This window comes from Acromyrmex echinatior, chromosome 2 (assembly GCF_024713525.1).
Source record: "Acromyrmex echinatior isolate Ae372 chromosome 2, ASM2471352v2, whole genome shotgun sequence".
Lineage (NCBI taxonomy): Eukaryota > Metazoa > Arthropoda > Insecta > Hymenoptera > Formicidae > Acromyrmex > Acromyrmex echinatior.
In genome coordinates this window covers 15,124,426-15,150,569 of record NC_141853.1, presented here as the reverse complement: position 1 = coordinate 15,150,569, position 26,144 = coordinate 15,124,426, and the positions used below count along the sequence as shown (strand labels likewise).

Genomic DNA, 26,144 nt, shown 5'->3' with positions numbered 1-26,144 from the left:
CGCCGGTAGGGGTCCCGCTTGGTCTCTCACTCACTTACTACCTTATAGTATAGCAAAGCCAAAGGCGTATAGTGTGCCGAACGCCGAACGTACGGACGTTCCATCGCGTTTGCCGGTTGTATTCGTCCGGCATTTCGGTCTAGTTCGCGAGATATCCGCGAAAGAATCGGTTACATCATTTGCCGTCGCCGAACGGCGATGTCATTCATTTCGGTCTGCCGGTTGTCGCTCCGCCGAAGGCGATTCAGTGGAGCTCTCGTCTCGTTGTACGTCAATCGACATGTAATTAAGTGCCACATTCTCATGGGAATCGCGTTGTCTCTCGCGAGATAGAATATTTGATAAGTGAGTGCGAAAACGGCTCGGTTCACCCCCCCCCCTCCCTCCCCTCCATTAAGTAGCGACTCCATCGCTCGTTGTAGATTTTCCGTCAGTGATGTGCACCGAGAGTTACCACGGTAACCGTGACAAGTCGGTAAAGCGGATGATGATCGCGATGATCGAGCATCGTAGCGAATCTGTCAGAATCTCACGTGATATTGAGTGCGTAGCGTTCCATGATGTTCATCGACACCGCCAGCGGATCCGGAAGCCGCCAACCATTATGGTAAGCACCATAGCAAGCTATCACATGCGCAGATAATTATACTCTGACGTTGATTGAAAGTACATAATTAATCATGCAAACTCAAAGCAAATCGTCATGCCAACTGGTCCAGTTGACTTAGAAAATTGTCATACAAAAATGTCACAAAATTTTAAGTAAAAATTTTATTATTTGCAGTAAATCAATTATCATTTTCCGTGAGAGCTTTCCGTGAGATATCTAATCTGTAGGTTATCATCAAATCAGATAACGTTATCTCGATTTGTAAATGCGCACATTTTGTATAGAAATAGCGGAAGATTCATTCATTCTTAAAAATTGTCAACATAATCAAATTATATATTAATATCAACATGATCTACGCTATTGAACTTGTACGTCACCATGCTTCTTGCAGAAATGTTGAATGAAAATTATGCGAATGATTTTATCAATGCACTTTTATAATTGATCAATATTTAAGATAACGTCATCCTTCAAGTGACATTTTACGCAAAGAAAAATATTAGATGTGCCTTAAAAAAAATGGCTAACCGTTTCTCAAAGAACATTAATGACATGCTCGTCGGTTTACGATAAGTGTTAGCAAAATAAACAAATCTTGTTCGAGCAATCAATTAGAGGATACTTTTTTCATCGCCGGCGAGGTCCAGAGCGAAGGATAAGATCTTATGAACGAGAGAGGGGAAACCCGTGAATACCTCCACAAGCCGTCGGATTGTTCGAGTATGGTGTGGAGGGGACCGAAGCTTATCGATTGGTGGAAGTGTCGTATGGCTGTTGGCCACGCCCAACAGCTAGTCGGTAGCGGACTTCACAGCGCAACTAAGTGCCATGTGACTTGCGTGTGTACTTTAAATGCAATGCATGAAAATATTCTCGCAGAGATCGAGAAGCATTATCGACCTCGAGATGCAAAGCGGTATAATCTCGAATTTGTGGAGATATCTTAATCTATATTTCAATACCTCCAGATGAACATCTTTTCGTGTAAAACGGATACCTTTAATAATAATTTAATCTACACAGCAGGTATACTTTTGAAATAATTATTACGTCGTTCCATAATGGACTTTATTACACATTTTCAGAAAATTAGATATTATTATTTATCTAAGTACATAATATTAACAAGAAATCAATATATATAGTTAACATTCGAATAAATACAATAAAAAAACTAAAACTAAACTAAAGTAAGGGATTATTAATAAAAAATTTTAATCCAAATACATTATCATTAAAAGATGTATTGTTTATATTATTATTGTCAAAACACTGTTTCAATTTCTTTATATTTCGTAAATTACATATATAAGATTTACGCACGTCGATAAAAAGACTGAATAAATTAGAGAATAAATCATCTTAACAAGAAGAGCAAACTGAACAATAGCTCATTATTTTAAAATGAATATATTGTAAATTTTAGGTGCTAAACGACATGTTTGATCGCTTTTAAATGTCACAACTTCATAGATTTATATGTATAAAATATACAATTTTACTGCGAGCGGATATTATGCTCATTTGCGCTTTTTAATAACGATACTAACATTATTAACGTATGAATAATGTTTATGTCAATTCACACTTATTATCATGAATAATACGCTATCGTTTTATGCTCACATCATCACATTAAAGCTCTAACGCACGACAGTATCTAGATAGAATTATGTAGATAAAATGTATAAGAAAGAGAGATTTAAAATATATTTTGAGATGTTTTATCAGATATTAAGATTTTTGCTAATACCATAAATATATACTAGATGTTATAAGCATTCTACAAAAATAACATTACGGCGTCATACAACATGTCGCACTTCAATGCAAATTCTTGTTTGTTAAGCGTCAATAATTATATATAATTATATATAATTTATATACTAAACCTGAATAAATTTAGTCGATTACACATGAAACTCTTTCAGGTAGATATACGTATATAAAAATTGATATATACATACATGTATGTACGTATATACCTTTATACATATGTATTCATTGTTTATTTGAAAAGAGTTACGATATTAAGCCATATTTTTCATTTACATACTAACTTATATTAAACAATTAAAAATATCTAGACGTAGATAATGATCGTATATTTGCTATCGCACATATAGCAGAGATTGAAAGTCTATAGAAAATTGCTAAATAAAAAATGGATACTTTGCACGTAATTAATAATAAGAGAAATATTAATAATTAATAATAAGAGAAATATTAAAAATTATCTTTTTTGCAAAATACATTCAATTGATTTTTACCATTTGTTTTATATTATTATCATTATTTTAGCATTGCTATTTTCTAAATATGTCACATTTTAGTAAAATCTAATATTATATGTCTATGAGACACCCAACTTTCTCTTTGCTTTCCCTTGCTTCATGCATAGGGTACCATTTTTTCATAATAAAGTTTATGCAGTCGCCAGATGAATCTCACGAAGTGAAAGTTGCCTACGTTTTCAATTTCGACCCACGTTTTTATACGTTTCTTTTAAAAGCCGAAATTCAAAACGAAACTGTGTCAGAGATCCTGTCGACTTTATATAGTTTGAACCCATTTCTTTAATTTTAAAGAGATTTATTTATGTCGTTAAAAGAATATTTAAGAATGTCACACATTTCGTAGAAAATAATTTACTCATTTACGTCAAAATATATGTATACACGAAGAGCATATATCAATTGAAGAATATAAATTTTGGATTAATAATATTTATGATTTACATAAGCATAAGTAAATTCTTTTTTAAATTGATAGAATCGGTTGTAAATTAAGTAACAATTTTCATTAAATTCATTTTAAAATTATAAAATTTATGTTTTTTATGTTTAGATATGACATAAATATACAATTTTTATAATCGAATATTATTCTGCAACGGCTGATTAATAAAAAATGATGTATGTGATCATGGAAGATCACTAAGTAAATATTCTAAGTAAATATTCTAAGTGATATGTATACAATCTTAACAATAACGACTGTAACAACATGGGCTAAAGATCACGCATGATGCTAAAGAATTGATATGTACACAGTCTCGTTTACTTTAGAAGCGCTAAATACCTGGGATTTAAAGTAAATGAAACTGTGTACATATACTCAGACAACTATAGATAAAATACGAAAGTTATGTTACAGGTTGTTTTCTTTACAAATAGGATTATGATAATTTAATATTGTTCTATGACGAGTGTAGCTTTCCTAAGAATTCTTTTTTGGTATTTTGCATTTTTTTTTGCTGTTAAATTAAAAACTTTCCCTTCTGCGTTGAAACTAGAACATTTGAAAAACGAAGTGATTATAATTTTCCATTGTAAAATTGATCACGAAGCATAGTACTTATTTTAGTATTTACTTTTATTATTATATATTTAGCGCATGTATAAATAATTAATATATCTAACGAATATAAAAATCACGTTATCTTTATTCTTCGTGAAAAAGTACTTTAATAAATTTTACATAGAGAACATTAAACTTTTGCAAAAAATAAAAAGTATTCTATCATTCTTTCAATTTCTATGAGAAGCTTTATAACAAATTTATTACATGTGAATGGCATTTCTTTATTATTTCTGGATAATAAAGCAGAGATGACTGTGTATGGCATTACGCTGAAATATCCTTCGTACACAAAGCGTATTATAAAAGCCGTATTATAAAGAGATACCGTGGCATTAAGCGGTATCGTCATTTCATACGTGGAAAATAATAAGACTCTCATTGAGGCATTTTATTAAAAATAAAGGGACACCAGCGTGACCGCCCACCCTGACGGCCATTGTTTCGTAACTTTTGTGTCCACAGGGTTCGTACTGACTATCTATGTGACGCAAATGTTCAATACGCGAATAAGGTTCACCTTCTTCGTTCGATGCAGCCTCTTTCGTTTTTCGTGTAGTGCGCATGGGTATACCTGTGAAGGAAACTCGACGTTGGCCGAAGGAAGTGCGTAAAAGGGGGTGCATCGGGATGCTGTCAGAGCATAGTGAGAGTCGGAAGATCAGTAACTAGTGTCGGTGCTGTTCGCGATCTTCTTATGCGCGTGTTTACATACTTTCATAGATAGTCATATTCGCAAGGTGTTCTCTTCGCGTACGGTTTCGAAATATTTAATAATTGCGCCAATTTGCGTTTCTTACTAAATTAGATTCGTGTCGCGAAGAAAGTCATTTTTTCATAAAACCGTATATTTGAAACTTGAGAGTTATTGCTTTGACACTCATTGTGACATTTTCTATTAAATATTTATTTTTTTCAGTTCAAATGCATTATATGATCGAATCTCCAAGTAGCACATAGCGCTTACAAAGCATTAAGAAAGCATTAAAAGAGCGCATATAGTATAATCACTTTTTAATGCTTTTCGAGCGCTGCTGTGTTACTTGGGAAAATTTTTTTTAGATAAAATGAAAGTTTAAATACTTTTAAGTAAGTAAGTCTTTCTGTGTGATTACTTATATTGTAATTGACTTTTCGTCGAATTTAATTTTACATAAACAATGTAAAGTATTTCAAAACTAATAGTATATTACAATATTACATATCGCACCAAAAGTTATTATTGACTAAATAGAAAATGATTTGTAACTGATGATTATTGTTTTATACGCTTATTTTTGATGCAAATATTATTATGGATTGAAAATACACCAAGCTTTACATCAAAAGAAATCTTCAATACATGCAATTTATATTTTATTTTTCTCTTTGTCAAATAATATTAAATAGAATTTAAAAGAGAAAGATAACACAAATTAATGCTGTCAAGTTCTAATAAATTTCATGTTTTTTCATATTTTTATCAGAAAAAAATTTATTTTAGATTTCACGTATCAGTAATTTATGTGTAATATTTATTCATGGAGATCTATTTTACTTTTCTAAAAAAAATATTAACAATAAATTTAAATAAGACTATAATGAGAGTAACAGCGCAGTTAACCGGTGCAAAAAAATTATAGATGAAATTTAAAATAATACAAAAAAAATTTTATTCAAATTGTTATTCAAATTCGGACGTTTCGACTTACTTTGGAGTCTTCATCAGCGAATGTTAATTTTCTTGATTAACTATCCAGATCCACTTTTCGCAAATCAGTCATAAAAAAGTATTACGTGAAAAATTTTACACGATTTCGTGGGAAATTTGAAAAATACACGAGTGAATAATCGACAAGTATGAAGTCTGTTCATAGACAAGTTATGGGAGAAAAGTGAAGGATAGAGCGACGTGTTCTTTGTGCAAGAACACAATATGCCATTCGATGGACAAACATGTATCTCGCAACATCTCGCCCTCCTTCGAAGGGTCACCTCTTCTCTCTCTATTTCTCTTCTTCCCGCACCTACACACTCGCGACTCGAAGGGTTGTTACAGTTGACTCCGACGGGGTTTTATGGCGTATCCATCTCCGCGTGTATAGCTCGCGCAGGGAGAGCATATAGCGACAAGAATGAGGGGGAAGAGAGCGACGGAAGAACTCTCTTCTCTCTGTGACGTGTGTAGGGGTCAAGCTTAGGCAAGGGGCGCATGCGCAGTTACGTTCGTGAGCCCCGCGAAGCACATGGTCGCCCCCCCGGCTACTATTCCACAGTACCGCCGGTCTTCTAACTTTCATATACAAGTTCGAGACAAGTAAATAATCATGGTGACCTTTATCGCATTTTTCGCCTTCTTGTGGAACGAAGACACGATATGAGCGAGAAACGTGTCATGAATGGCACGTATCGCAAGTGAAGGATCTCCGCGGTTTGCGAGAGTCATGGACGGTCTTGAACTCAGCCTCGACCACGATTCCCTGACCTACGAAAACAGATAACAGAGCCGTGACTACGATGTCACATTGTGATCTTGTATTCGTCGCATGTATCGGGTGACTAACGCAAGCAAACGCACGCAGACGTTATTCCCGGGATTATTTAAGTGACGCTGTGTGTCGGCTTTTGATTATTCCGAGGTCGTACGGATTTACAGACATCGTATCCGGTTGTTGAGTCTGGAAGAAGCGTGGTAATGTGCTGATTGTGAAACGCATATTATCAGACAGAAGTGATACTTGTAACGAAAGTGTTTCAGGATACTTCAAAGAAATTGAAAAATTTGTAGAACTTAGTCTAAAATGAAGGAAAAGGACATTGCGACGTGCTGTAGTGATTATTATATTGACTTTTTTCAGTTTCCGGATAATAAATATTAATTTATTAAGTGTTCTAACGTTTTAGATTTCAATTCGGTTTATCTTATTTATTACAAAATAAATTTTATTTGTATGTGATAAAAAATGCAATTAAAAGATTTTTTAATCATAAAATTTTATAAGAAAAACAAAAAATTTGCGTTAAATAAGAGTATTTAAAAAAGAAAGAAAGAAGATATCAGAATTTACAAACTATTTCATGTTTTATTCAATTCGTAGATGAATTTATTAATTATTATATTTAAATATAAAATTATATAATATTTCCCCTAAATTTTTAATTTAATCTAAAATTTATGAATCAAATTATGACAATATCAAACTTGAGAAATATTATTATATTAAACAAAATAGGAAATTAAAAAATATTTCATTATTTATGCGTGAAAATGAAGCAATATATTGTATTTCGTTTACTTATCATAATAATGTAAAATACTTTTTTTTACGTGAGTAAAATTAGAAAATCGCAAATTTCGGTATATAAATTTATTGTTAAAACAAACGTGAGTCAATTGCTTAATCGGATATGTACTGTCATAATCATATAGTAAATTATACGTGCAAAAGTGTTGAATATTTCTGTGTTGCATCACGGCGAATGTGATATCCTTTATGTGATGTCTAAAATCTAAAATTCATCGGTCAACAGAGGTGAGTGTACACAATTTTCTCTGATATATTGTATTTTTAGCCATATTTTTCTTTATAAATAAATCTATCACATTTATTCATTTTACATCATATACCATCGCATTTATAGGCTGTGCTGTTACAATTTTTATATTTCAAATTTAATTTGCATACAAGAATAGCTGAACTATTTGTGATCAATACTTATGAGTTGCTCTACATAATAATATTTATTATCGTTGCTCACGCTATAAAGCTTACGATTAGCCATTTAGATTAATCGGTGATCTGCGGAACATTACTTCGCATACGACTAATTTCCCGACACGGGCCACGATTGCAAGATAAGCACGCGCGATAGTAAGGGTGCGAATGAATGACATGACGTCATGCAACCAGTCGTGGTTAAAAGCAATTGGTCAGTGCGTGATTGTATGCTAATCATTTCGATAAAGTCATCGCGTGTCATCCGAAGAACGTAACATACAATACTGCGGAATAATTAGTGATACAAACACACAGTATGTTAATATATAAATTAGTTTTTTATTAATGGACTCTTAACACATTTACTGACAAGGTACATTATTAATATTATTAATTCGTATGTATTAAATATTAATTTTTTTTTGTTCACGGTCACTTTTCCAGAATTTTTTTATGACTATTTTGATTTTTGATAAAAACTCGCAGCGTACTACGAAATGATGAATACAGGATTAATAATTATAATAGTATTGTAATACCATGTACATATTTTTGGTTTAGTACGATGTTGAAATATTACGACTACATTGAAAATGATTCGATTGGAGTCGAAACGTTTGTTATCAATCGTAATTGTTTATATGAATTTTTAATGCTAATTTAAATTAAAGTTCTTTGCTACATTACTGGCTCTTTGCCTTTCTTTTGTACATTGTTTTATACGTATAGAGCCTTATTACTATTTATTAATTATATAAATTAATTATATAAATTAAATTCTATAATTGTCTTTGTAAGTTTCCTAATTTTGTTCGTGTTATTATAAATATTCAATGACTTTTAAATTGAAAAGAAAGAATCTTCAATGTGATTTCTAAAATATTATATAATTTTTTAAAATGATTTAAACTTAAAAAAAGATTTACGTTTGACAAATGTTATGTTATATTGTTTTAAGTTAATAAATTGCAATAAACTTACAAGTCTGATAAATTAATGGATATTTTTAACAATTTTCATATTTTACAATGCAGATGAATTGCATACATAATGCAAAACTATTATTTTTCCGCACGACCGCAACGTTCTTTTCCTTGGTTTACAAAAAAATGAATCACGACTCTACCGCTCATTGCATACAATTATAAAAATTTAAACATGCATAGTTAACGAAAAGTAGACTTTAAATTTATTATAATGAGTGTGCTATGTAAAAAGAAAAGCAGAATAAGAACTTTATTATTCCATGCTGCTTCAATGACGAAATGATAAATTTACATTAACTTTAAGTAAAATACAACATGAAGAAACATTTATTTTGTTAAATGTAAAATTATCGCGTTTTGTATTGCATAAGTAAAAGTTGTTACTTTTAACATGTGAGATTTATGTTATGCAATGTTGACTGTCAGTTGTAAATAACAATTCGCGGATATATTGGAAATTATTTATTAGACTCTTCTTTTATACCATTGAATATAATAGCTTGCTATTACTATTAATGATAACTCATTTACGCAACTGTCTGATAATTTACGTCTGTGTATTATAAATAGCAAACCACATGATAGCTTATAAGCTATAAATTTATGTTAAGATTTTTTTCGTATTTATAATACCAAATTTTCGATAATTATTTTAAAAGTATTTATTTACTTGCAGACCTCTTTAATTTCTTTGTGATATTTTTAAAATAAAAATTGTAAATTCTTGATATATTTTATTTTTATACGCAATATAATATATAGAGAAATATTTAGAATAAAATCTATTATTTTTGTTGATTCATAATTGTATAATATTATTAAAATCGTATACACAATATTATATTACAGATTTTCTTTTTTACCTCTGAATGCATATATCACAGTCTGAATTTTAGGCATGGATGACACTTAAGGATTATTAATGAAGCTTAACATTTTATCGGGATAAATAAATTTTTTAAAATACAGGGGGCGTAAGTTTACTAAAGAAACTACAGCTCTTACAGATCGGTGCGTTGGGTTTTTACGATTAGCGAATGAAAAGGGAGGGGATCATAGCAGGAGACAGTTTCAAAAGCGGGGTGTTACTGTCAGGCAGGCAATAAAATTTTTAACGCTTTCGTATCCAATAAGCGTAACGTCCATAGAGTTTTACATTGGGCGGAGTCGTGCGGCCATTATGCAGTAACAGTTCGAAGCGATGCAGCGATTGGCTCGCTCATGCCATCATGGCTGCCGCGTAGCCAGTGTTTCCCCTTCCAGACCATTGCGACATGCGCTTCCATCTCTCGAATGATTCTAGCCATCCTTCTTTTTCGATCTAAAACATCCGATAGAAATGGACGCACGTTCAGATTGTGTTTAGCTAGTATCCAGGTGTTGCACCATGATTTCGATGAAAATTTTTATGCATAGAATTTTTCGTCTATGTGAAAAGATATTTGTACATACGTATATTAAAAGTATACAATAATAATAATAAATTTGAGTCAATTTAAAAATATATATTTTTTTTGAAAATATTAATTTTTTTTATATCATGTAATTTTTACGTCGTAAATGTTGTTATGCAGCAACTGTTTACATACGTACATATTGATATTAATTATTAAAAATTTCAATGGTAACTTAAATTAATTATTTTGACAAATCGCGTTTTATCGTGTAAATTAATTTTAAAAATAAGATTGTTTACTACTTATTTATTAAATAAAAATATCAAAAAGTGTATATGTTTCATATACATCAATTTTACAACTGTGCTTCAAATCAATAATATATAGTGTTCTGCTTTATCGACAGAATTGCTTTTTCCCGCCTTTGACGTCATTACATTATTTTAAAACAAAGAACTGCAGCTAGCCAACTTATTACACTTTCATAAATTTAAGTTTATATTCTTTAATATATAACGCAACATATATTTATAACTATTTTTCAAGTTTATAACATTTGTATTTTTTTTTAAATATAATATAATTTTATTGCAGAAATTCTTATCTCAATAATTGTATTACCTGCTTTGACACAAATAAGATAATGAAAAATTAATAAAGAGTACGTCAATCAAATTGACGTTCATTACATGTGGCTCACCAAAATATCAAAGAGAATTGTGAACTATATATTTTTATAAATATACGAATAAAATTAAAATCTGTTAACAGGTTTACAAATTAACAAAGTATTCATTTAATTTAGCAAAAAATTATTATTTGATTAAATTTATTTCCAAGTAAACCTTTGATATAATCAAAATGCTCATCTCAGAGCTACAGATGCAGACTCCGGAATAGATAGCGATAGACGATAAGGAAACGCGCAGAGCAACTCAATTTGACTAAAATGCACTCAGCGTCTGTATACAGACACTCAAGAGGGTTGCTTCGCATAGCGCGACTGCTGTTTACAGGAGCCGGCATCAGCCATACGTTGAAATGTGGTAAGCGCACGCGCGCACGCGCGCACACGCGCGACATGTGTACGTGTGGGGACGGAATTATATACGGATACAGATGTATACGGAGTAATGCCGCGAGGAGGTTATACACGTGGGTTTTGTCGTGGAGCCATAACTAGAGATACGATGGAGTACATAGGATGCAAACCCATAAACCCCCCACTTTATTCCGGCTTTTCCTCTCGCTTCTGGATCTTCAGACGGCGTTACCTTTACTTAGGACCGAAACGGCCGCACCACCTACCCGGTAGCAAAATACCTTTGGCGGTGACGAAAGTGACAAGGGTAGCGAGATGACGACGACAGCGCCAGCGAAATTGAGCTCGCGCGTTTCCCATGCCTCCCGATTATGTCGTCTGCTACGCAGTAAGTCAGACGTCCGATCAGACGTCATTTGTTTGTGTAACTTGGAGGAGCGACTATCGAAACGTCAATCAAGCGTCTGTTTATCTGCGCATAATAATAGGTAGGGGGAAGGGGGTAAATAATAAAGATCGACCGATCGCATTTTCCATTTACTGTTACATTTCGTCGAGAACGTTACGAACAATTATGACAGTCGCGAGGTCGCGAAAAGAAGGACGCGTGAACTCCGTAATCAGCACGTGACTCGGCCTCGTCACATCGTATCGTGCGGATACGCGCCTGTTCGTTCGGTATTCTCCGTGTATGTGCATACGAGGACGGGGAGGAAAAGGAGGAACTCTGCAGGAACTAACTGTGAACAGTTGGAGTCGCGACACACGACCGGTCCGATCGAGGGTTTACCAAATCTCGGGCCGGACTTCGCGTCAGCGACGCGCTTCGCGCTTCGACAATCGAGGAAACGCACGTTCCGTTTTTCGCACGATTAGAAGTCCTCATTCGTCGTTTCGTGTATGAGTGAGTGAATGAACGTCGTTTGGTAATGCGCATGCGTAAAAAAAGCATTATGGAATCCGCGTCTTTCTCTCTCTCTATTCTCTCTCTCTCTCTCTCTGTCTCTCCTTGGAACCGAGAGAACATGCGTGTATTGTGACCACGTGATCTACTTTTGATGATTCAACTGTAATTTCATCTAGTGAGGTCCGCTACGTGATTGCAGGTTAGTTTCTTAGATCTTTCTAATTTTACATCAACCTTCTCTCAGCTATTGATTATTCACTTTGTACGAAACGAGTACGTGCCGAGTATCTATACCTTCGTTCCGACGTACGTATACAGTGTACATACAATGCATAGCCAATAGTGTATGGTGTGCGTTTTACACGCACTTTCATAGATACACTTATACGTAGATACGCACAGCTGGGAATACGATGGTAGTTAGGATGGATGCCTAACGATGGCGCGCGGTGATATCCTAGAATTTATCAACGCAAGAATGTAATATTTTATGCAAATGATATATATGCAAATTGGACAAGTTTTTTTCTATTAATCGCTTACAAAGTCATGCACAAGTACGCTCTTATATTTAAAATCAATGCACGTTCGGTTGGACTGGATTCGTACAGTTAGATAATAAATTCTAAAAATATTTTATTCAAGAGGAGATCGCGAGGAATAGAACAAAATATATTTAATGATTAGAGAAATACATGTAAATCACAAATTGCTTTACAGGAAGTTTTAACTCTGGTTTTTTTTTTATCGAGAGATTAAAAACTAACTCGTAAGTCAGTCTTTTAAATATGAAGTAAAGAGTAGTTTCAAAAAGTTCTTATTAAAATCTATATATAGTGCTTAAAAATAGAATGTATTAAGAATTTATAATCGTTCGGAAACATATAAAGAAACGAATAATTTTTCAACATTTATATATAAACACAAAAAAATGTTAACATAAACTTATAGCTTCTCATTAGTTTATACGAGTACTAGGTTGAAATTTATATCATAATTTGATCCTGATGCTTTCATAATATCCGTTTCATTTTTTAACTTGTTTTATTTTTCTTCTTAATGGAAAGATCATAATATAGTTTACTATTATTGAAATTAGAGAAGAAGACAAATGGGAGGGATAAATAAAGGAAAATAAATTAAAAGCAAAATCCTTATGACTATTACTTACCACCTATTGCGTCAAGAAAAATTTAATACTTGATTATTTTTCATAAATTGTGATAATAAGTATAATGTTTAACAAACTTTATTACACAACGGAAATAATGTATATGATATTTTGCGCAAATTATGTACCGTATACTCGTTTCTTTCTTGTAGAATACATGTTGGATGAGCCCAGTGGGAAACACGCGAAACATGGGTTTTATATACTTCGCTATAACAGCCATACTAGTGCTATTACATTTTATAGTTCCACATCCTTACTAAATGATTTATCATTGTCCGCGCGCACGGATAATTACGGTTTCCCGCTGATCGTTTGATTTACTACAATTGTACAATTAAACGCCATGTCCTGCAAGATTTACGCTCGGAATGGTCATATATAGCACATACACACATATTCTACATATGATGTCTCGGTGCGAATGATACTTTCTTAGGAGACAGTTTTTCGTTTTTCGTGTGAATGGGAAGCATAAGATAAAAGCACAAAATATCTTTTATTTCATCTTTTACTATGAAATATTTTTCGTCGTTATTTAGTCCACTTTTTCGAAACTTTTCAATGGATTTTTTATACCATACGATACTGCATTAAAAAGACAAAATTACATTTGTAAGATTAAATATTCATTATATACTTATAGATCCAAAAGTGCTATTTTTCTATCCTTTTTAATTATTGACTTTGCGATACGATCTGTAATACTAAACTTTTCGTTCTGCATAAAATATCTTCATGAATTTTCGATGTAGGTACTTTTTAGATACGAGTACATAGCATGCACAAGATATTTTTGAATGATTACTTCATTCGAGTATAACTATTATCGCCTTATCACAATATAATACTATTTTTCTATTACTTCAGTTGATTAAAAAAATTTTTTTCCTTCCTTAACATAAAACGAGAATAATAAATTATCATCATTTTTTTTTTTCTAAAGAAATTGCATGTCTGATGAAATCTAATATGCAGAGGTGATGTCGTGACTGAAAGAAATAATAGATCGTACAGGAAGTTAAGATAATCGAGATGCAAACCCTCGACATAGTTGAAATTATAAATCATCTCCTTCCTTCCTCAACATACCTAAGTACTGTGGTGGTTTAGAGAAAGGGAATGAGTTTGGCGAGCCAACTTTTGATAGCCGATGCAGACGATTTTAGCCGGTACAATGTCTTCCGTGCATAATCTACCGAAAACCTTCTCCTCGCCGACTTGCATGAAATATTTTGTCGGGCATGAATAAACCGAACCGCAGCATCGCTGCAGTAGCCAGTGCTGTTGCTGCAACATTTTCGTATGTCGTCTGTCGCCCTGTCCGTGTTCGCGCATATCTGCCCACACACATAGTTTACCTCTTTTCGACCTATGTCGCGCGTTCGCATGCGTCGCCATTGGTCTCCCAGTATACGAGCACGACCATGCATGCGCTCGTCTTTTATTGCGGCTGCGGTCCTCGCCCGCGCTATGAAATTTACTCGCACACCGCTGCACCGTCGCACGACTGGATGTGTAACATTTTAGCTGTTACAACTATATCTGCGCGATAAGGGAGTTATGTGCCAAGTAAGGTCCGTCACCTTGTTGATTATTTCTGAAGTCCTCTTTCTCTCTTAAATAAATACACGCCGGACTGAAGTCTTAAATAAATACATACGACATATTGAAGTTATTTTATGAAGGTCTTAGGAGAATGCGATTCTACTTTAATTTAATACTTACGTACAATGTTTCATATTTTGACTCTTGTTATTTCTCTTCAAGAATGATATTTTATTATTATTAAATACCAATATGGTATATTGCAATTGAATATTATTAAGTTTATGATATTCTTTGGTAAAGTCACTTAATTTGGTTTTAACGAAAAAATAAATAGACGAAAAAATAGATTTTTAATATAGTGGATAATAAATTGTCACGAAAAAAGAATTTACTTTTCTATATTTAATTCAATTGCTTATTGCAATCGTTCCTAATTGATTTTATTAGATATTGTTTGTCGATCAGATTAATAAAGAAAGGTAAAGAAACTTGGACGAAAATATAGAGATGTAATTCTCAAAAAACGATACTTACGTCATCCAATCTACTGTAATGGCCACACGTACAGACGCTCCCGAGGAGGATTTTCTCACCCCGTTATTTACATCGATGAGTATATCCGAGCAGTCGTTTGCCGTACGTTCTCGCATCGGAGATTGAGTAAACTCCTATTTATTTGTCCATCTACGTGCGTGATTTATCCCCACTGCTCTTCTTTGGCCTTTTCTACCAATCGCTTTCGCTTGTACCCGAAACTTTGTCCAAATATTTCTTTTTCCACCTACGCTTATTATTATTATACAATGCCATTAAAGTATTAAGTATTTTAAGGCTGAAATATATAGAAGTTACAGTTTTGAAAAATACATGATTGATAATATTGATTAATTATAAAAGTCTATTGTCAATAAATTAATAATAGTCTTTACACAGACAAAAATACATTGAAGATAAAAATATATGTATGAGAAAATACGTTGTTCTTCACACCTATATATTATGTTTTATTTTGTCAATTAATTGACAATCCAAAGACTCATAGTCAAGTGAAAATGGAGTATTACTTTAATATAATTTTGATTAAATGCTTGGATATTTTACCTCTTTCTTGCGTCATGTTTCATCGATTTGTCCAGTCCACGATTGCGTTAGTCCAGTTTCTTGATTACAATCGCTTGAATAGAGTTTCATTTCATTAGCAAATGGAACACTCTTTGCAGATTTTTTTCCATTTCATTCCTGAAATTGTAACATAAATCGGTTATTTATAATTGAAACAATTAGCTCACTCTATAATATTTACGTAAAACGTACGTAATATTTACGTATTCGAAATGGACGTAACTCGAATCGGTCTTAAAATATTCTCGTCGGATCAGACTGTCTGTCACATGTCTTCCACATGTTTTCACATTTTAGTTTCCTGCGTGCATGTTCGTGAAACTAGCTTGTTGAAACATGACGAATAAATGCAACTCGATCAAAAAGAATTTATCCTAAAATATCATCTTGTAATTTCATACTCAAATATATTATCTAATATATAACTCGATATATTCTACTTTGTAGATTATTTAGAGCGGTTTTCTCGGCAATTTTTATTACAAAATGGCGTCAAAACATGTTAATCTCTTTAAGAGACTAAGTTGATCAAATGCATCTTGCATTCTTACTAGAATTATTCCGATAGCAGAATCTCTCGAGGATATTAATAGGTAAATTAAACTCGCCATGGATCGAAAATCCACCAGCACTACTTAATTAGTCGGCTAGGTCACCGTACTCGTTGCACACCTCGAAACCTGCATTACGATATCGTAAAGAGGATTCTTTACGCTCATAGACGCAGACGATCGTACTGGTAGTCGCCATGTCCGATTTTATGTTTCTACACGGACGTTTTGTTCAACTGGATATACCATCGTCCCATCTTTACACCCTCTATTATGAATGTCTAGTTTGTAGCAAAATTATAAATGTGCAACCATTCTAACATGTTGCTACTGTAAATATTTATTTTGAAGAAATTGTTGTCTTGTCGAAATGCGAATATTAATTATTGAGATGTCCCATATACGCATTGTATGAATGATTAAATAAATTTGTAAAAGAAATACATGATAAATTTTAACAAGGCGCAATTAAAACTACAAGATATTAATTATCTTGAAGATTATTAAGTCCAATAATGTCAAGCGTTTTTATTCCATTGCCAGATAAAGCTTATTACTGCCGTTATCTTACATTCTAGTTATCGAATGAAAGGGACAAATTTCAAGATTAAGGGCCTCTTAACTTTTCTCATCAGGAACAAGTCTGGCTCGCGAAATTTTATTTGTCTCCGCCGTAAGACTGAAGCGTATTACATTGTTGACGTGAAGATTGGCAACGTAAAAGCGTAAGTCTTCGAATGAACAAAGAAGATCAGAAGAAGGAACGTCGCCGTCGAGTTTCCAGAGAAATGTCGGTAGCCACGCTGACGTTAGTGCGCACATCTCTTTGCGTTAGTGTGTGTTAGTATTTATATACGAAATCATGTAGCTAGGAATTTAGGTATGGATATATATATATATATACATATATATATATTGTATGTGTGTATATATATCCATGCGTCTATCTCGATGGCGACGTTGCAGTCTCATTAGACTGAAGTCGCGGGAACGAGCCGAAGAAACTTGGAATGAAGGGATATTCTAGGAGCATGAAAACTTAGAGATTGTGAAAACGTAGGATATCTATGAGTGGAGGAAAAGAGATGTAGGGGGCTGGAAATGAGAAGTCAGAGGGAAGGAAGAAACGTACTAAGTAAGAGATAGCAGAGAAATTTCTCTTCACGAAGTTTGTGCGTCATCATCGTGACGCGTCGCGAAAAAAGAATATGCGAATAACGTTTTTGATTTAAAAAAATCAAATTTTATAGAACGAAGTTTATTCTTGACGAAGTTTATCGCAACAGAATGTAATTCAATTAACGTCATAACGCTACGAGGATGGCTTGATATTCGATTTGATTTATTTCAACTATAGAGGAGAAAAATTATAGCAGCTTAGTGAATATACTGGTTTTACACGTGATGCGCAATACCTGTACCATACGATACCTACCGTCTGACAGAAATGAGTTTTGGATCACAGACAGACCTACCGTCTAGACTCTGATCAACGCGCGGACTGTAAAACCTCGTAGGCACGTGATCTTCTATCGAAATAGCTTCCCTCGTATATACGCGCATACATATGTATTACACGGTGGTATTCGGAGAGAAAAGCCAACGGCGTAATATATTTAACAATGTCTCACGATATGAGACGTTTTTACGGAAAGTCGTTGGAATAGGAATTGCTCTTTGGCTCCGGTAGAAGACATTGGTGAACACATTGGAAACGAGTTTGTTCCTCTAGCTGATGCATACAGTTCACAGTTGCACATCTCTCTCTCTCTCTCTCTCTCTCTCTCTGTCTTTTTCTTTCTTTCTCAATATATACAATGTATATGTATATACGCATACAGATCTTTCTTTACATCTGGCAGCCATGTTAGTGCATCGGGGACGCAAAATTTTATAACCACTTCGAAATTCCGGTCATTTGCTGAATCCGCCAATGTCACACGCGATGGTCTTCGCTTTAATCCCATTTATAACGAAAAGTCGAAAGGGTCGGTTGGTTTGGCGGATTTTTCGATTTTTGTTTGACGATTCTGCTCGTACGCGTAAAAACCCTGGACGCCGCACCGGTTTATATCGCGTCTGTTGATTAAACTTCGTACACACAAAGTTCCAGCGAGTGTGTGGAAGTTGTATCCGACATTGCTGTGAAAGTTATACGCGGTGTCGTTGCAACGGAAAGTGACCACGAAATAATGCGGGAGAAATTTGTTATATATAGAAAGTTTTATTCTATTTTAGATATTCTTTTAAACTAATTAAAAAATATCAATCATAAGTGTAAAAACGACACTATGAAAACGGTGCAATTTTATGACAAAAAATAAGAAGGAGATACACAATTTATATCATACGTATGAAATAATATTTTATTATAATCTGCGAAACTTACGATGTTTCTAAAATTGTATTACTTTAATTATATTATTCTTTACTCATTTATGTTTATTATTCTATTTGCGATTATCTTGATGAACATTTTTTTAATGGAAAAATCATGAATAGTGAAATTAAATTATAATTCAAAAAACGCGAAAAAAAGTAAATTATTTCACTGTGCTTCGTTATTAGATGGCGAACGATCATCACGCAAACAGTGTTTGTTGGAATGTGTAAAAAAGAGAGCTCAACGAAGTGTAGGAAGAGAAATGAAGGAAGATGAGAGGGAAGCAGGGAGAGAGAGGATCGGACCTATTCCGGGAAGGTTGAGTTAGGTTGCAACTATGGTTGGCTAGGGCGGTTGCTACGGTTGTTGGAGGGAGTGAAAAGATACGACGCGGTAAGGGACAGGATGAAAGGCCGATGGGGTGGGTGGAGAAGGGAACGAGGTTGATTCTCAAGCGAGGTCACGTAGCTCGAAGCCAATCTAATACACTCGCCGAAGGAAAAGAGCCGGGGTCTGGTCGAATATCCGCCTTCGGATTGGACAATCGAGCCGCACTTCACGCACAGAATCCCGAGATCCATAGAACGTTGCCCGGGTTGCGATCGAAGAAAAGTAGAATTTTGTAGTTCATTACCCTCCAGTCGTGATGTATCGTATGGAATGCAGAGTACTGAAATTTTACAGATTAAACGAAAAGGTAATTAGCAGCGAAACGGGAAATTGTTTGTTTCTACGCTGCGTTTCGTGCTATTTTGAATATTATAAATCTGGAGAAGATACGTAACATGAGAATATTATTTTTTATTCAAAGAGCTTAGTAATTTTTAAGGATTCGAATAGACAATATGATGTTTCAATCGACTGCAGCTTTTCAACTTAAAATGCTGATCCAAATTGTATCTGTAATATCGATCGCGATAGCCCGATACCCAATAGAAACTTTGCCTTTAAAGGTATATGTTCGACCTCAGAGACCGCGAGAAACTGACGAGATCGAGGGTCCTCGCAATTTTGTGGACCGTTGACCTCTAATGATAGCTATCATAAAACCGGCCCGAGAGAACTTGCGTAACAGACAAGATGCGAAAAAATATACGTGTTGCGACACCACGCGTCGTAATCACTTTTTCTATTCTGTTTCATTTTTCTTTGATTTTTCCTTTATATCGGACTAATCCATTTTGTAGTCTTAAATTTCTATCGTGCGTGCGTATGACTAGCCTTCGCAGAGAAATAAAAAATATAAGAACTTACATGTTTACGGGCGCCACTACACGCTGTCTGTATTTTTTTACACCCGTTATTTTATAGATATACTTCTTTTCATTTTTAAGTACAGAAAACACAAAACAAATACAATTTACGTAATTTTAAAATATTATTGACAAATTTTGAAATATTACACATTAATAAATGTCGTACATGTTCGTTGTTGGTTATATATATAATTTTTATCAAAAATAAAATATTGGAAATTTTAATAATAGTATATCAAATAAAATATTGAAGATTTTAACATCTCAAGATGCTTTAATATGATAAATTATTATTGTCAAATAATTGATATTTCATGTATTGAAGCATATTATTGCATATCTTTAATTCATATGTAGGTACATAATTTGTACTTTACTTCCTTTAATATCGTTAAATACTATTTAAAGACTTTAAAGTGTTATTTAGAGACATTTATCACATTTTATGATGTTTAGTTACAAAATTATATATTTTATAAGTATTGAAAATGCCAAAAACAAAGAGTAAAAATAATCTCTCAATTATATATATATATATATTAGGTGTTGGAATTAATTCGTAGCGTTTTACAAGTGATGGGAAGTACTTTCATTAATGTATTTTTTAATGCTCATGTGAAATAAATAACATTCTTTCATTAAAAAACGCTACGAATTAATTCCAACACCTAATATATCTCAGTGAATCTAAATTAATTGAAGAGAATTTTGGAATTCCACATTTTTTTAAGTGTAAGAAATAAATATTTAGAGTTATATATGTGTATACTTAGCTTTTATACTGGATTATAAATTCCTTTACTAAGACGAGATACATCGCATTTCTTTCTGCTCATTCCTATCGCACTAAGTGTTTCGCGCAAAGCCGAGGCAAGCGTTACACGCGTGCGCGTGTTGGTCCACGCTCGGTTCAGGAAAAATGCGCAGAAAGTACGACGCTGTACGATACTGGAGACCGGCGACATCGCGGAATTCACTTATCGCGGTCGGCGACGGTCGCTGGTTGCACGCGGCATTATTTTCAGCGTAGAATCCAGTCACATTCTTGTATTTTCCTAGACAAAAATGTTGCCGCACCGTGGAGAGTGAAGTTAATTGGATTTACATCACACGTAAGCGCACCGGACGGAATATAAAATATATACGATCCTGTGACGTAATTGACCATTCTAGGAGGAAATATCTACGATGCAACTTAACGTTGTTATCTCACGTGGCGTTGTCATAATTTCAGTATGCCACAGGCTACATTTTGTATCACCGATAGATTCCTATAAACTCTACTTCTCCTCTATGTAGCTACCTACCTTCTGTTTTTTACAAGCCAAATTATACGCGCCACACAAAAAAATGATACCGAATATGCGATATAAGAGAAATCGATTCTGGGTACAATATCGGAAAGCGATAAAATTATTCGTTAAAAAATAGCAGATATAATATGAAACGAATAACAAACTCTATGGTAAATAGCGAACGGAAAAAATAGTCATGAGAGCAGAAAGACGGCGGTTAAAAATGTAAGACAAATTTTTTAACAAACAATTTTATTTATAAAAAAAAATGAAAGATTTTTTATTATTTTTGTATTATACTTGAAATAAATTTTGCTATATGTGGATATTGAACTAAGTATATGCATTTACTTAAATTATAAAATTTTTAAAATTAATTTAAAATATCTAAATGTTCCGTTAAAAGGTTTAGAATGGAATATATGCAGCGAAGAAACACATAAGTTTTCTTTTTATTTACTTTATTTTCTTTTTATTTACTTTAAATGTATTGAAAGGCAAAAAGTAGTATTATCAAATAAAGATTAAAGCAAAATTTAGAAAGAAAATTTTACTTTTAGAAGAAAATTATATTACTTTTTCTTTTAGCACGGTATTTTATTTTTTAAACGATATTAATTTATCTCTTGATATGCTTTAAATGCTTCTAAAATGCTATTCAGAATGCTTCAAATTTTGATAAAATCTAGGATAATAAATTTAGGAAATCCAGGACGCTGTATTTTAAGACTGTCTTAGAATTCGCCGCCATGATATTCGTGTTCTATGTTATTTCGGTGGAAAACCATGCGCGCGTCGCAAGCCGGGTCGATAAAATGGATGAGTCTTTCTTTCGTCTATCTACTCTGAACTTGCGCGTATACTTTGTTATTTGTAGCTCCTATATACATATATGTACGTATAGACATAAGTGATCCTAGAAAAGAAAGATAGAAACCCAAGGTTTACTGCAGCAAACAGTCGCGAATATTTCTGCGATAGTTTGCGCAACGGTATCGGTATCGGTGAATTATAAATTTATGGAAACGCGAAATTTTTGAAGTCTTCAAATATGTATTTATCGCCTGACATGCTGTTGAAAGGTAGAAATGAATTTTTTACATACGATATATGTGATACACCGCATTCGATTCATCGGCTTCTAGCAAATGTGAAAACATATTTGATAACGTTATCAAAATCTATTGCATATAATAATGTCAATTTTTTCCGTTTTTAACAATATTAAAATGATAAAATTCTTTTCTTTATTTTTAGCAATAAATAAAAATAATCTTATGGAGAGAGAGAGAGAGAGAGAGAGAGAGAGAAGAGAAATATATAAAATGTACATTTTGAAAGAGTAAATTTTATTATTTAATGTTTTTTAAAATATTTTATATTTTATGAATTAATTCGTGTAACGTGTAATAGTACCTATATATTAAAATGGAATTAATATTAAAAAGACGTACACGAAAACTGGTATACAATTTCTTTCAGTTCTGGCGCCGTTTGCCAATTCTCGCTGCTTTCTGCTTCATTGGTCCGTCGCTTCGAGTCGTTGCAGATTAACTTTGTCGTAGAATTTACGATCGTGCTCTCTCGTAACTGATATATTTTTTGAAAATATTGTTGCGACTTATAATTGCAATTGTACGTATATACATGTAAAATGTGTACTATATGGAAAGAATTTTTTTTTAATTTAATGAAAATATGGTAGATGTGAAAAATCTTTAAAATGTTGTGATACAACACAATATTTTAAAGATTTTTACCATACACTTCAGTAAAATTAATCGAACTTATTTTATATTTTATTATAATTTTATTAATGAACGAGAGAAATTTACATAAAATTCTTCGAAATACAGTATTGTCCCAAGATTACCATACTTTCAGAGTAAATTTTAAGAAAAAATTCTTTCCGCGGAAAAATATGCAATTAGGTTTTGTTATAAAAAGAATATGGTAGAAATGGACTTGACAAAGAATAGCTCTTAAGTTTGAAATTTGAATTAAAAAGCAATAAATTTGCATTAAAAGATAAAGATACGTTTAATAACTGAAAATAAGAAAATCGTAAGTTGAATTATATTTGCTTCTTTTTAAAAAAATTTATATTTTGCTGTAAAAATTATAAAATAGTTATGCAGAAAATATACAATTAAATTATTATAACAGAAGATATAGTAAAATGTTATTGTAATATACAATAATATAAAGAATCGTAAAGAAAAGATTTCTAGTATTTTCATGCCATAACGCGCAATGATCTTTAAGAATTTCTATTACATTTTTAATCTTTGTGGCCTCGATGACTAACGGTTAAGAAAATCTATTCCTAGAAACATTGTACAGACATTCCACAAACGTTGCATGATCAAACCTATTCCGTCCGACAACGAAACTTTTCGCAGGAGTCGTAAGAGTCCTTCTGCATCATGAAACTTTTAAGATCTGCGCCAGCGACATTTTGGCTTCCTGTACGCGCACTGTGCAAAACTTGTAAAGCTTAAAAGCACTTTCGACTTTATATCCATGCGCATATCAAAGGAATGCTCGTGAATGCAAGAGGAGGAACAGGGATAATTTCTGAGTCCTGCCAGACAGTGAGATGAATAGAAAGTGGATAAAACCTTTTTGAAATTAAATTAAATGAAATGGAATTATTATATATTTAAAAAAATGTAATATATGGAATAAGTTGATTATTTCTACGAAACAATGTAGACTCGCTTACGAAATTAAATAAAAATAAAATGAGAAGGCAACTGAGTTAGAAAAATTTTAAATAAGATATAAAGAAAGAAAACAATCAAGAATTAAATTTTAGCACAAGTAAACGACTGAAAGGAATTTTATGTTGTAACGTTAATATAAGTTTCCAACTAATTTAGGAGTTTAACCCTTTTTACCGTAAAATTTGTAATAAGGACAAAGACAGATGAAGTGAACACGCTGATAAAGGGATAGCAAACTTTTCGCCGAGTTTGTGTAAGAGCCGTCTGCTCATGACGGAACTTTCCAGATCGCGGCAAGCGACATTTAGGTCTCTCTTTTAGAACTTGTAAAGCTTAAAACCACTTTGAGATTTATGCTCATGCGCCTAGTCTATCAACGATAGCCTGCAGCTCTGTAGGGAAAGCGATATCAACGGGAGAAAAGTCTTAAATTTGTAAAAGGGTAACGTTTATCAAAATTTGGTGATAATAAAATACATTTCTACATTTTATGATAATGTAAACATAGAACTGAGAAGTCTTATTTCAATATAGAAAGAGACGAGTTTCAACTAAAATAATCATTCGACATTCCTGAACATCTCTTAAAAAATATGCGCGTATTTACATATAAATAAAGAAAAGCGCGATTTAATTGATTAAACAGATAGAAAGATGATTCCGTGCAAGTATCTCATATGCAGACTGGAAAGTCACGTGATGAAATGCGGATGGGCAATTTTGCAAAAATAATTTATAAGAACTTAGAACGGTCTAGAAGATTATGGTATGTTATAATCGTTTATTATAGCCGGCAGGTGAATCCGAATATCCGGACGTAATGTACGTGCCGTCGTATCGGTACCGTCTATCGTCGCAAATTATAGCCAGAAGGCAAATGCCACGGTTGAAGTTACCAAGTTTCGAACTAATTTTGCACTCACATGAATCGTTCGTAATCACTACCGGCAAGAATTGGACTTGCCGACATTGAGAAAGGGAGCACGGAGGAAAGGGCTGGGCTCATGGAAGTTGATTGGATACGATAGGTTGCAAGTTCGGAATGATAGTCGGTAGGGGAAGTAGTATCAAGGTAGCAAACTTGATCCATTAACGGCACAAGATACCGCCCTCTTTATCTCTAACGCTGATCGACTAACAAATAAGCCGACCGTTCATTTCTTACAAGGTTGTTCACGTAATTAGCCGCAAATTCGTTACGGGCTGCGGCATGTAACCACGGATAAGTGGTTGTATATTAAGTGATAATGTTCCCTCATGATTGAACTTTCAATGCAACTTTATACATCTCTCTTCCTCTTACTTAGAATTCGCCTGTTTTAAAAAAATTATGTGATGGGAAAAAGCTTTGGAATATATATATATATATATATATATATATATATATATATATATATATATGTGTGTGTATACAATAAATGGACATTTATTCATTTAAAGAGCGAAATAACTATGAATTTAAAAATTAGTGGGAAATGAAAATAAATAGCTAGCTCACTATATCTTCAAGTTTTTATTTGTAATTTTCTTATATCTTCATTTCTCAATATAGGTTAACTTTAATCTCGGTTTAACTTACTCTTTATCGTTTTCTAATTCTCAGAACTAGAAGAAGATAAAAAAGTCAGTTAACCAGAGATTAAGTAGGTAATCTACATAGAAATGGATATTACTTAGGAAAAGATTGTTGAAACATACGTTGTCATCATAAGAAATTATTATTCCAGTAACATCAGTGTACTTGATATTTTTCTCAATAAATTCTTTACGATATTTTAAAGATGTTCATTAGCATCAATAATATTAAATTGCTTGTCAATTTAATTTATGATATTACGTAATTCAACTTCAGTTTAAGACTATGTTTCTAGGACTAAATAAGTAATCGGCGCGCAGTTTTATTAAACTGGAAATTGTAAAATTCACACAAAAATATTAGAAACAAGATTAGCACTAAATATTCACTTAATTATGTTGAAATAATTTTACATATTTTAATTATTTTTTTTCGGAACATTTCGAGAAACGTTGTTTTCTCAGCAAAATCGTGATGCTCGCATTCTGATAAAATTATTACTTGTATAAA

The 26,144-nt window shown here is 33.0% G+C and overlaps 1 protein-coding gene across 1 annotated transcript in view; it reads left to right on the top strand.

Moving 5' to 3' along the window:
* The window catches only part of Ubx (ultrabithorax), a 388,698-nt gene continuing 362,554 nt past the window's right edge, over positions 1-26,144 (top strand). The window contains exon 1 of the mRNA XM_087403023.1: positions 1-607. The gene's annotated coding sequence lies outside the window, so the exon portion shown is untranslated. The remainder of the gene's footprint in view (positions 608-26,144) is intronic.